This window comes from Mastomys coucha, unplaced genomic scaffold, assembly GCF_008632895.1.
Source record: "Mastomys coucha isolate ucsf_1 unplaced genomic scaffold, UCSF_Mcou_1 pScaffold12, whole genome shotgun sequence".
In the NCBI taxonomy this organism is placed as follows: Eukaryota; Metazoa; Chordata; class Mammalia; order Rodentia; family Muridae; genus Mastomys; species Mastomys coucha.
Genome location: NW_022196894.1, coordinates 7,127,287 through 7,140,345, shown reverse-complemented (window position 1 = coordinate 7,140,345; position 13,059 = coordinate 7,127,287). Strand labels below are relative to the sequence as shown.

General features: G+C 47.2%; 1 protein-coding gene and 1 long non-coding RNA gene across 12 annotated transcripts in view; one reads left to right on the top strand and one right to left on the bottom strand.

The window, feature by feature from the left end:
* Positions 1-13,059, bottom strand: part of Clec16a (C-type lectin domain containing 16A) — a 216,460-nt gene that overhangs the window by 101,482 nt on the left and 101,919 nt on the right. The window lies entirely within an intron of this gene.
* On the top strand, positions 11,082-12,508 carry LOC116085157. The gene is made up of 2 exons (XR_004116446.1): positions 11,082-11,193; positions 12,087-12,508. It is a non-coding gene; the product is annotated as an uncharacterized LOC116085157 (long non-coding RNA).

The following is a 13,059-nucleotide window of genomic DNA, read 5'->3' as shown; positions in this document are numbered from 1 at the left end:
TCCCTCCCCCCCCCTCTTCTCTCTTAAGCTCTTACTCTTGTCTTGACTCTCCCTCCCCTCTCTCTATGTGGCCATGGCCGGCCTCTACTTCTCTACTCTTCTCTGGCCTTTTCTCTCCTTTCTACAATAAAACACCTTAAGACCATGGGTTGCCTCTTTTCAACTAGACTCATTGTGTGTTGGCCCAGCATTTGCAGCCACAATCTGACTAGTGACTCCACCCTACCCCCCACGCCCGTTTGTGCCCAAACCACCAATCGGCTGCTTCCCCTCACCTGCCCCCCTTTCTCCCTTCGGCCCCTGGGTGGACTGAGCTGCTCTGAGGCCCCCAATTCGTTCTCAGTTCCTCCGCAATATCCAGCATCACCTGTGATGCCCAGGAGCTAGAACCTGCCATCCTTGGCCTCCATGAGTTTCAGGGACCCCTATGGCTGTCCCCCCAACTCCCCATGGACTGGGAGAGTGGCTCATCACATATAGACGCTCATCCGGCAGAGTGGAGCTTGCAGGCAGCCTCCAACGTCCACTTGGCTAGTGCTCCCGATGCCTGGTGGTTCCCTCTGTGGTGATTCTGTAGGGTTCCACACTAATCTCCTGAGTTCTGGCAGGACTAGAGTTTTCCCACCCCCCCCTTACTTCTTCACTGCCTGGTGGTGGCTATGCCCAGTGCCTGGCCTGGGCAGCGTCAGAGTACGTGGCACCCTACAGGTTTCTACAATGGAATAGTCTGCCTTTGAAATGTCGGTAGCTAACATATTTTCTTGCTGACATTTTACCAGTTGTCAAACTGTATTAGTGGGTCTGTCTGCCTTAAGACCAGCAGCCTGCAATCTCTGCAGAGGTAAGCCTCATTGTTCTTATGTTACCTGTGAGGGAGTTGAGGCTCTGAGAGCAGAGTCAATCTGCTTTAAGGCCACATAGCTGGGAAGGAGCAGAGGGACTTGTCTGCATTGTCCTAGGACCTGAGGCTTCTTCCATATAGCCAGTCACCTGTCTTAAACAAGCAGATCTGGGCTAGATTCTGGGCAGCCAGGATGGGAGGGGGAAGGGCCAAAGCAGTCTGTTGGGCCAAGACATGAGCGCAAATAAAATAGGCCCCCTGTGTGGGTCAGGAGAAAAAACTGGATCTAATGAGACTGGCATTTGTGAAATAATGCACCTCTGAATTCAGGCCACAAAAAGGGGGTGGGGCAGAGTGTAAGGACACTTTTGCTGGGGCACACTGTTTGGCATCAGGGTCTCTGAAGCCCATGATGTCACATAGGAGGGCCTCACAGACCTGTTGCCTAGGCAACAGCCACCATATTCCCAGAATCCATTGGGCTCACCTCCCACTTTTACCTGCAGTCACCATGTCACTACAAATATGGGGAACACTCCTCCAACTCCCTCTCTCTCTCTCTCCCCATCTTCTCTTTCAGAACCCCCAACCCCCATCTCTTTCTCTCTCTCCCAATTAAACCTTTTACACGTGGAACTCTTTGGGCCTAGTGTGGTGTGTCCTGATGCGAGCTGCTGTTCAAACACATCATTTGGTGGCAAAACTTGGGAACTTGGGGGTTCTGTAAACAGCTGCTACGGGGACTAGGAGATTATGGCCACATGGACTGGCCACACCACTGACCAGCAACCACAGCTGCCGTGAGTGAGCGAGTTCATGGTCCTCTCAGCTGGTGGATATGAGAATCACAGGCTTTCGCCATGCAAGCTGCTGCCACTGCCTCTGCCACAGCCTCTGAGTCGCAGCCACCAAGCCACCGCAGGACATATTAAGTTCTACCACATTAGCTGTGCCTCCCTGGTCTATCTTGTGGGGCTAGCTTCTTCCCCGGCCCACACCTACGGATTCAGTTTCCGTTTCTATTTACCAGTCCACTAACATTCTTGCACAGACACCAGCATATTAATTGTTAGGATTAGTCAACGGGAGGGCCTCTAGTTTCCCAGATACGGCCTAGCCAGCCTTCTCTGGAGACTACAGGGTTTGCATTTTACAGGCTTGCCTCCCAGCTGACATATGAGTTAGGACATCTGCCCATTGGGTAACCATTCCCTTGAAAGCAGCTCTCGTTCCCTTCCCTTTCTGGGCTCTTGCAGCCATTCCAAATCCTTGGTACCGAGGTAGGGATCTTTCTGCAGTAAGCCCAGAGCTTACTGGATAGTCACTAGGGGGCCCTCATGACAACTTAGGCCACTAGCTTGGCTGATTTCGTTTTGATTTTTGGACTGTTCTTGGGATGCCGGTACGAATAGTCCAATAACCCCACCCCCCATGGGTGTTTCGATGTCTTCGAATGTATCTTCAGGCACCCCACTGGGATGTCTCCTGGAAAATCTCAAATCTTTGAAGCTAATGCCTGACTTAAAGACATCAAAATTAATATATCTCTGCAATAAGATCTGGATTAAGTATCAACTAGACGGGAGTTCAAAATGCCCACCTAATGGCACCCTAGATCCAAATATTTTAAAGGATCTTAATACACACTGGCAGTGAACTGGTAAATGGAGGGAGGTCCCCTAAGTCCAGGCATTTATCTAATCTTCTCTCCAATCTTTCCCTGTGCTCTTCCTGTTCCCCAGCCCAACTTCTCTTAGCCATGAAATCTACACAACCTCCACTAGAGGAAGCTACAACACTAGATCCAGCTAATGAACCATCTCCTTTCGCTGCAGACCTGTTTCCACGCTGCTGAAAACCCAAACTGCTGCCTCAGTTTCTCCTTCTCACCAGGATGCCCCAGAGACAGCTAGCTGTACCTCTCCAGACCCCTCCCCTTCTTCTGTGCCAGCTGTGGGCTGCTCCAAACACCCCACATTGGCAACTACCTTCACTCCTCCTGTCAGCTCTAAGACTACAGCCAAGCCCCCAAGTCCTTCCTCCCCAAGGACACCTGACTCAGCAATTATCCTTCCTCTAAGAGAGGTTGTTGGGGTAGATGGACTTTTCAGAGTACATGTTTCGTTCTCACTTAGTGAACTTTCTCAAATAGAAAACAGGCTGGGTTCCTATACTTCTAACTCTTCCAAGTTTATGAAAGATTCCAGTATATCACTCAGTCTTATAGCTTGACTTTCCATGATGTTCACATGACTCTTACTAATAATTTACTTCCTCAGATGAGTGCATGCAAATGGAATTCACCAAACAGACGGTAATACCCAATTGGCTCTGAGACAGTGCTGAACCAGGATCCCAGGTGGAATTATAATTCCGCAGGTGATATTTTAGCCAGAGACAGGTTTATTATTACATGCCTTCTGGCCAGTCTTAGAAAAGCGGCCTTAAAGCCAGTAAATTTTGAAAAACTCCAAGAGGTTGATAAATCTGGACACTGAAAACCCAGAAGATAAGCAACTTCTGATGACCTACTTCTTTTCCCAGAGCTACCCTGACATAAGAGCTAAACTTAAAAAAAAAAAAAAAAAAAAAAAAAAAAAAAAAAAAAAAAAAAAAAAAAAAAAACTGGAGAGGGGACCCCTAATGCCACAGGCAGAAGCCTTAGCACTGGCCTTCAAAGTGTACCATGGGAGAGACAAAGTCCACAAACAAAAATACCATATGCTGGCAAAGGTTATCCGACCAACCCCAGGCACTACTCCGGACTCATGGTTTTCTAAGACCACAAAGTACCTGCTACAAATGTGGTCAAAAAGGTCACTGGGCAAAAGCCTGCCCTAACTTCCACAAGCCAAGGGGGCCATGCCCTAGGTGCCATCAAGAGGGACATTGGGCTGTTGATTGCCCTCATGTTACACAGAACAGGGGGACATCACTCCCACATAACCCTCCAACTGATCTCCTAGGCTTGGCTATGGCTGACTGAGGAGGCCCGAGCTCCCCTGACCCAACCACTGCCATCATTAGCAGGGAGCCCTGGGTAGATATCTTGGTATGTGGGCGGCCCATCTCCTTCCTCTTGGACACTGGAGCCACTTACTCAGTCCTGACAGAGTTCTGAGGACCCCCTTCTCCTCATTTTCCTATTGTCAGGGTAGGAGGACAGCCTTACTTCCCTCACCAGACCCCACCACTTAGTTGCATTTTTAGGGGTGTACCTCTCACCTATTCCTTTTTGGTAGTGCCAAATGTCCTGTCCCCTTATTGGAAAGGGCTCTTTTAGTTAGGCTGGGAGCCTCTATTTCCTTTGCTCCCCACATTCGCCTAAACCCAGGCTCGCCAGCAATTCCTCTGCTCCTTCTTCTAGCCAGCCAACATATTAACACTACCATGTTATTTCCTTTGCCAGCTTCTCAGGTAGATTCTCCGAGTCTGGGACATCCAGAATCCCTCTGTTGCTAAACACCATTCTCCCGTTGTCATCCAATTACTGCACTCTACCAGGTACATAACCCAAGCTCAATACCCTCCCTCTCTCCAGAGCCTCAGGGCACTTAAGCCTATTACTTCTGACATCTTGAGAAAAAACTCCTTCGCCCCACCTCTTCCCCCTTAACACCCCTATACTAGCAGTTAAGAAGCCTAATGCTAACTATCGCCTGGTTCAAGACCTCAGGTGCACTAATTCTTCAGTAGTTCCTCTCCATCTTGTTGTGGCTAATCCTTACACACTTCTTTCCACTATTCCCTCAGGGACTTCCCAATTCTCAGTCTTAGATCTCAAGGATGCATTTTTCTCTCTCCCTCTAAATGCCCAGTCACAAAATATATCTGCCTTTACCTGGACAGATCCTGATACCCACTTTTCTACCCAACTTACCTGGACTGTTCTACCTCAGGGATTCCGGGACAGCCAACATCTATTTGGTCAGGCCCTGGCTTCTGATTTACTATCCTGGTCTCTCCCTAAATCTAAGGTTATACTTTACGTAGACAGTGTCCTTCTCTGTAGCCCCTCTCTAGAAATTAGCCAAGCTGACACCTCTTGCTCTTCTAAATTTCCTCTCCAGTTGAGGCTACAGGGTCTCACCTTCTAAAGTCCAACTGTCCACCCCTCAGGTCACCTATTTGGGACTAACAATTACCCCAACCCACAAGGCTATTACCTTAGATAGAATCTGATTCAGTCTCTAACTGTTCCTTCTACAAAGGAGGAGATTTTAGCTAGTTTTTGTTTTTACGTTCATGGGTTCCTTTTCCCTCTTTTCTTGTCCCTTATATGAAGCAGTGTTAGGCCCCACCCACAAACCTCTTCTCAAACCTATTACCAAGCCCTTTCAAGAAGCTTCAACAGGTTCTCCTTAAGGCCCCAGCTTTACATCTCCCTCACCTGACTCATCCTTTTTCCCTCTATGTAACTGAAAAAGAAGGATTTGCCCTTGGACAAATCCTTAGGACATCAACTAGGACTCTCTTTTGAGCCTGTAGCATACTTATCAAAAAAACTAGATCTAACCATCCAGGGATGGGCACCTTGTATCCATACTTAGCAGCTGCTGAACTCCTTATTAGAGAGTCAAAAAAACTAACCTTTGGGTCGCCTATAGCTGTCTTCTCATCTCATAACTTGTCACAGCTCCTAACTTATAAAGGCTTACAGACTCTACCTCCCTCTAGGGTTCTTTCCCTTCAGGTAGCTCTAATAGAAGAACCCACACTCACCTTCCAATCATGCCCGCCTCTTAATATTTCCAATCTTCTTCCTCGACCTAATACTGATCACTCCCTATCTCACTCCTGCACTGAAACTTTAGAGGAACTATTACCTCATTCTTCACACATACAGGAGGGCACACTGCCTCAGGCCATCTGTACCTGGTATATAGATGGCAGCTTCTTTTTACATGAAGGGGCCAGAAAAGCTGGTTATGCCATAGTGTCAGACACTGAGGTGGTAGAGGCACAGGCCCTTCCTACTCACACCACCAATCAACAGGCTGAACTAATAGCCCTTACCTGTGCCTTTCACCTGGCACAGGGAAAAATCCCTCAACATCTACACAGATTCCAAATATGCTTTTCATATCTTCCTGTCTCAAGCTGCTATCTGCAAGGAGCGTGGGTTACTGACCACAAAAGGAGGATCAGTAACTAATGCAAACCAAATTATGGCCACGATAAAGGCCTCCCATCTTCCCACAGCCATTGGGATTGTCCACTGTAAATCACACCAGACAGACGACTCTCGGAAATAACCGAGCTGACGAGGCAGCTAGAGCTGTGGCCCTTAGGGGCCTAGACTTGTCTCATCCTCTCCAGGACATTCTTACACTACAACCTACATCTCCACCTTCTTCACCCCCTGACACCCACCAAACTCTGTCCTATCTTCACCAACTCTTTCATCCTAACAGACAAGCATTATCTTCTTTTGTTAAGCTCCACCTACAGCCTACTCCTGAGGACTAAAGCTTCTTAAAATCTATCACTGCTTCTTGCAAAATCTGTCAGAAGGAAGTCTGACCCCAACTCAAGGTATCATAGCACCCCTTCCCCTACCCATCAGGCTAGAGGTTCCCTTCCTGGAACTGACTGGCAACTTGACTTTACCCACATGCCCACTGTCAGACGTGCCAAATACCTCCTGGTCTTGGTGGACACCTTCTCAGGCTGGGTGGAGGCATTTCCCACAACTAACAAAAGAGCTCAGACAGTGTCTGATCTCCTCCTCTGTGAGATCATCCCCCGGTTTGGTGTCCCAGCCTCTCTCCAATCAGACAATGGTCCTGAATTTATGTCCCAAGTCTCCCAAATCCTATCTAAGGCCCTAGATATCCCCTGGCATTTTCACATTCCTTACCACCCTTAATCTTCTGGTAAGGTAGAAAGAACTAACAGCTTTTTAAAAACCACTCTTGTTAAGCTGTCACAGGAACTTCACCCTGATTGGGTAAAACTCCTACCTCTGGCTCTTTAGGTTAGGAGTTCTCCCCAAGCGACCTCTCCTCATCTCTCCCTTTGAACTCATGTATGGACGTCCAGTCCCCACCCCTGGCCTTTCACCTAAATGCTCTCCCACCCCAGACCATCTGCTCACCCCATTACTTTGCCACCTCCGCTCTCTCCTATGGAACTTTGCTGACCACCTTGGCCACACACTGTCACCTATCCACTGCCTATCAACATTGGAGACCAAGTCCTTCTATCCTCTCCAGGTCACTGGCCCTCACCACTCTCTCCTAAATGGCAGGGCCCTTTTAAGGTAATTCTTGTGACCCCCTCCAGCTGCTAAAGTCAAAGGACTCTCTCATTGGGTCCATCTGTCTCACCTCAAACCTTTCATTCTTCCACCTAAAAATGACTCTTCTTCATACACATCGATCTTTTTTTGTTGTTGTTGTTTTTTGTTTTTGTTTTTGTTTTTCAAGACAGGGTTTCTCTGTATAGCCCTGGATGTCCTGGAACTCACTCTGTAGGCCAGGCTGGCCTCAAACTCAGAAATCCGCCTGCCTCTGCCTCCCAAGTGCTGGGATTAAAGGCGTGCGCCACCACCTCCGGCTACATGGATCTTAATAGAACTGTGCATGCTCTGTTAAGCTCCAGAGGACAATGAGACCGCCCACCTTGTCTCCCCCAGAAAATGAGACTCCACTCCGGTAGCCAAGCTTGACCCCGACCTCACTGGATTAGACATGAGTTTCTCATCCTCCCTCTGCTGTTTGTTTCCATACAGGGTAGCCCTTATATCTAGTGATTCGAGGTTCAAGAAACCGCCACAGATAACCATCAGTCTTTCCAAATAGGATCAAGAAACTGTTCCATAGCTGGATGCCAGGAACCAATCCAAATTGCTATCACCCCTGTATCTGTAATTACATCTAAATATTATGATCTCTATACTTGCTTTCTCTTTGACCAGACAAAACATTATTGTAGAAAATGGTCAGACAAATATGGGGGCTGCCCATATTGGTCTTGTCAGATACATATGCTAGGATCACGGACCAATCATTTCTTCTAGCAACACCTCAAGACACTCTTTTTCTATAAACAAGACCCATGGGATTCCAGGTGGGAGACAGGGGTTGTTGGTAAGCTCTACCGTAAAAGTCCAGAGAAAAGATGTCCCAATTGCCCAACCCTTAGATATCAGAAAAGCAGGGGAGATAATCAGACACTCCTCCAAAGTCCTTACCTCTGTGACATCACCCCTCATAAATGGCACTAACTTGTCATTTTGCCTCTTGCTTCAGACCTTGGCCTCGGCGTATCAACTCCTTAATGTCACCAGACTTGGATGCTTTAAAGATTGCTGGTTATGTGTACCCCCTGGAACTAACTCACAATTGTCACTTACAGCAGTATGGATACTGCCAAGTAACATTACCTCGCCGTTTGTCAGCTGCCCTGACTCCAATGTAGCTATAACTCCATACCTTACCTCTGTCCCTCTCTTTGGCGTGGCAACCTGTTTTAAGGCCTCTGGGACTCATTTGGTAGGAACGCTGAGCTCTCTAGACTGCAATAGAACCATAACCCTTGATATATCATCTCTGCCACAATGCCCTACAATCTAAAACATGTCAATTCTTTGTGACACTCAGGCATATCATCACCTACCGGACAGCTGGTCAGGAGTTTGCACATTAGTACTCCTTTTCCTAAACTGGGAGTGATCCAGGGAAACAAGCCCCTGCCAATCCCAGTTGTAGATATGATAGCTGCCCAACATAAGAGGGCAGCCCAAGTTGTTACAGGAATAGCCATAGGTGTTGGTACTGGAGTTGTAGAGATAATGACTTCCATGACCCAATATAATACATTCACTTCCCAGTTTCAAAGCGATTTTCAAAAAATGTCTGAAACTCTGCTTACTATCCAGAAGCAGATCAATTCTTTGGCAGCTGTGGTGCTTCAGAACAGACGAGGACTAGATGTCCTGACAGCTAAAGAAAGTGGTCTTTGCCTGTTCCTCCAAGAAGAATGCTGTTTCTACGTCAACCAGTCCGTGATAGTAAGAAATAAAATTCAGGAGCTACAGTCAGACATAGAAAATAAGGGACTGTGAGACCTCCAGTTCTGGGATTTTTGAAAACCCCATATGGAAATGGATACTCCCGTTTGTAACTCCTCTCCTAGTCATCTTCCTGGTGTTATTATTTGCTCCCTGCCTCATTAATCTTTCTACATTTCTTCAACAACAAATACAAAAAATTTCTAACCAAACTATCAATCAGCTCCTGTTACAGGATTACCAGCTGCTGCCCACAGATGAACCATTGTCCACAGAGGAATCGGATGGTGAAAGCCAGCTACCCCCCATTGACGACACCCCTAGACAGCAGAAAGTAGCTTAAGAGACACAATGTCCTAGTTCCCTTTTCACCATTGGCTTCCCCCTTCCTTCTTCTTTCCTTCTCTTTATAATATCAAAAAGGGAAGTATGTTAGCATCAAGGCCTCTGAAGCCTGTGAGGTCACATGCAGGTCTCACAGACCTGTTGCCAAGGCAACAGCCGCCATATTCCCAGAATATCCACCTTTACCTGTGGCCACCACGCCACCATATATATGTGTGTGTGTATGTATGTATGTATGTATGTGTGTATGTGTGTGTGTAACGCTCCTCTCTCTTTCTCTCTCTCTTTCTCTCTCTCTCTCTCTCTCTCTCTCTCTCTCTCTCTCTCTTCTCTTTCTGCCACTACCCCATCTCTCTCTCCCAATTAAACCTCTTACACATGGAACTCTTTGGGCCTAGCATGGTGTGTCCTGATGCGATCTGTTGTTCAAACACATCACACAGAGAGGTTTCTGAGACACAATCAAGTCAGCCAGCTTTATAAAACCTTACTGAATTACCAGAGGATAAACTCTACTCTTGCTCTGCCCACAGGGCCTGCCTACAAGGCTTCCTCTGCAGGCTCTCTCTCTACGGCTGCTGGGCCCTTTGCTGTGACCATATCCACGTACAGCCTCCAGCCAGAGCAGCTGGTATCTGCTCTCAAAGCACTTGGCATAGCAACCATTTAACGTGTATTCTGTGATGCTGAGATGGGCAGTTCCCTCCTCCTGCTCTGTGCTCACATGTCTGCCCTCCCACCTAGTAAGGTGGCAGATGGGCATTTCCTAGGTACTCCCTTTCTACGACCACACTCTATTTTCCTATATCCTTTTATGAAATGACAATTCATAAGTACTTCTGAATGAAAACAAATAACACCCCTCCCTCCAAGACAGACACTTCCCATACTACCCAGGCTAGTTTTGATTTCTTGGGTTTAAGCCATCTTCCTGCCTTAGCATCCTACATAGCTAGGATGAAGTGCACACTACTATGCCCAGCCATAGTGCTTTGTTTTGTTTTGTTTTTGTTTTTGTTTTTTAAAAAAAAAATCTGTCTTGGATTAAAAAACAAAATGATTTTTGGGCAGTGGTGGTACACGCCTTTAATCTCAGCCCTTGTGAGGCAGAGGCAGGAGGATTTCTGAGTTCGAGGCCAGCCTGGTCTTCAGGGTGAGTTCCAGGACAGCCAGGGCTACACAGAGAAACCCTGTCTCAAAAACAACCAAAAAAAAACCCACACAAACGTTTGCCATCCTGCCCTGAGCAGCTCAGCCTTGTACTGTTTTGTTGTGGCGCTGCCTTGGATCATGGAGCCCTGGGGTCTGTAGGAGGATGGTACTTTCCAGCCCCTAGACTAGGAGCATATCTTCACTTCAGGAGCCTCGCACCCAAGCTGAGGGTGGCATGCTCAGGCCTCTCTTGAGTCTCTAACAAGCTGCTACCCGGCTCTACCAGGTGAAGGTGGAAGTTTCCAGTGACTAAGGGTGGTTCTGTACAACCCGAGCCCCACAGAACAGGATCCAGGCTCCTGATCCCCTTCACTCTGAAGCCTATGGAGCCATGTACAGAACCATGGTGGCTGTGGAGGGCTGAGGTGGTGTCCTAATTGCCACACATGTCTCTCTGGGCTCTCTCACTATAGATCTCACCTGCTGCAGGGACCTGCTGAGTCACCAGATACCAGTCCCTGCCATGTGGACTGTCTTAAGCTAGAACCCCAGAGTCAATCTATATCTCTACCATTCACTCACAAAACACTGACCCTGAATGTGAGCCACCTAAGACACCTGGGCCACTGGCATGTCTGCAAACTGTCTCCCTCCTACATAGTCTCCCGCCATTGTCATTGTGCCAGCATTGCTCTGAGCATGTCCTATTGTGACACAGTCAGACTCCAGCTTCTAATACTGTACCTAACATATAGCATGTACTCAATAAACATCTGAAAAGATGAGTGGGTCTTCATTAACCAGATTTTCACTGATTGGACTTCATGGACAAATTTTAAAGGTCAGAATATACTGGGTATGGTGGATCAAACCTATCATCCTGGCACTTAAGTATCTAAGACATAGGAATTGCCTGGAGTGCAAAGGCCAGCTGTGATTACAAGGTGGATTCCAGGCCACCTTGAGTTGCACCCTGTCTCACATAAATAAAAATGTGAGAATGTAAGTTGTGCAGTGCAAATACTACTGTGGTTGTAGGTTACAGTTGGCTTCTGGCTCTACCACAGCTGCCTATGGCATTAGTAGGGCAAGCTGAGAGCAGAGGAACACAGTTCCACCTCCAAACAGCAACCTGGACCCTAGAGTCTTGGGATTTGCCAAACAGAGGCTACTCATTCAACTGACAAGAATACTCTGAGGCCTTATTTGCTAGAGAGGGTTGAAAAGCCATGACTACTAATGTGTGCTGGGTACAGGCACACTGCAAAAGGAAAGACCTGGGCAGATGACACAAACTCAGTACTAATGGTGAGGCTGAGGCCTAGAGGTTAGTGAGCCAGAATGCTATTCCCTGAATGAAATTCTCTTTCCTCCTCTGTTCTTCTCTCCTTCCTTCATTCAGTAGACACAGCAAATAGCTCATGACCTCTGCCCTATGCCAGCCTTTTTTCAGAAGAACAAAGACAGGCTTTAGTCAGAGCAGACCAGAATGTGACCACACCTTTGCTGCACGGGCTGGAAGGCATCTCAATGTGAGTTCTGCCACACAGTACCAAAGACCCAGTACTGGTCAGCAGACTCTTGTCTAAGGCCGTGTTTCTTATCAGAACAATAAGGTCACAAAAATACTTGTTATGTCATGTTTCCTGCTGTGTAAAGTCAGCATTTCTTTAATCCTACCAGACCTTATCATGGGAGACTAAAGTGCATCAATCCTAAATCTCTCTTTTTTAGATCAGCTTCTGAGCTTGGCATGAAGACAGAAAGATATGAGGCTTCCAATCACTCAGCCATCATCCACCCATTCCAGGGCCAGCTTTATAGAAATCTGCATACTTGAAGTATGATGATCTTCTTCAACATTACAATCACCAAAATAATTTTAAACAATCAAGCAAACCAACAACAGCAGCAGCAGCAGCAGCAGCAGCAGCAGCAGCAGCAGCAACAGCAGCAGCAAACAACATGGTAGCGCCAGGTTTTAAAATCCCTACTGCTCCAAGTTTTCTGAACATCATGCTCTTTAGCAAAAAGACCTAATTTGCAATCAGGCTGGGTAAAGCCAGCCAGTCATTACTTTCTTAATGGCCGACTACCATAAGGCTCAGTTAAGTGATCTCAACTAGCAACTAATCAATTAAAATTGATAAGTGAAATACTTTTAACCTTTATTTCAGCAGGGCCCTTCCTAGGGAAGGAGAGAAGGAATGTGAATTCCCAGCATAAAATTTAATTTCATTTCACGAATGTAAATTGAAGGGAGCTGTCTCCCTCTCTGCATGGATCAAATCAGAGAAAGCCTGGTCCTGATTCTCTTTGGCCAACTCGATCAATTCTAGCCTTACAGAAATCACTACAGCTGTTTTTCATGGTGAAGGGTCAAAGGGTCATGATTTCTTTCTTTCTCTAACACAAGGAGAGATGAGAGCACAAACAGGAGAGGTGCCAGCAGGGGAACACGAGTCAATGAGAGTCTTCTGCATCTTGGTCCCTTGGGAGGAACCCAAGGGCACACTGGGCAACCTGGCGCCATGCCGGAGGTAGGGTTCTCTGGTGTGCTGGGCCACTAGCTGCTTGGTTAGGTGTGTGGCTGTGGCTTTCATGCCACCTTTCACCCACTCACTAAACAAGCCTGGCTGCCTCTCTACCTGTTTCCTCCTCTAATGTAAAGATGGAAGATGGAGGCTTGCATGCTAAGAGAGGCTTT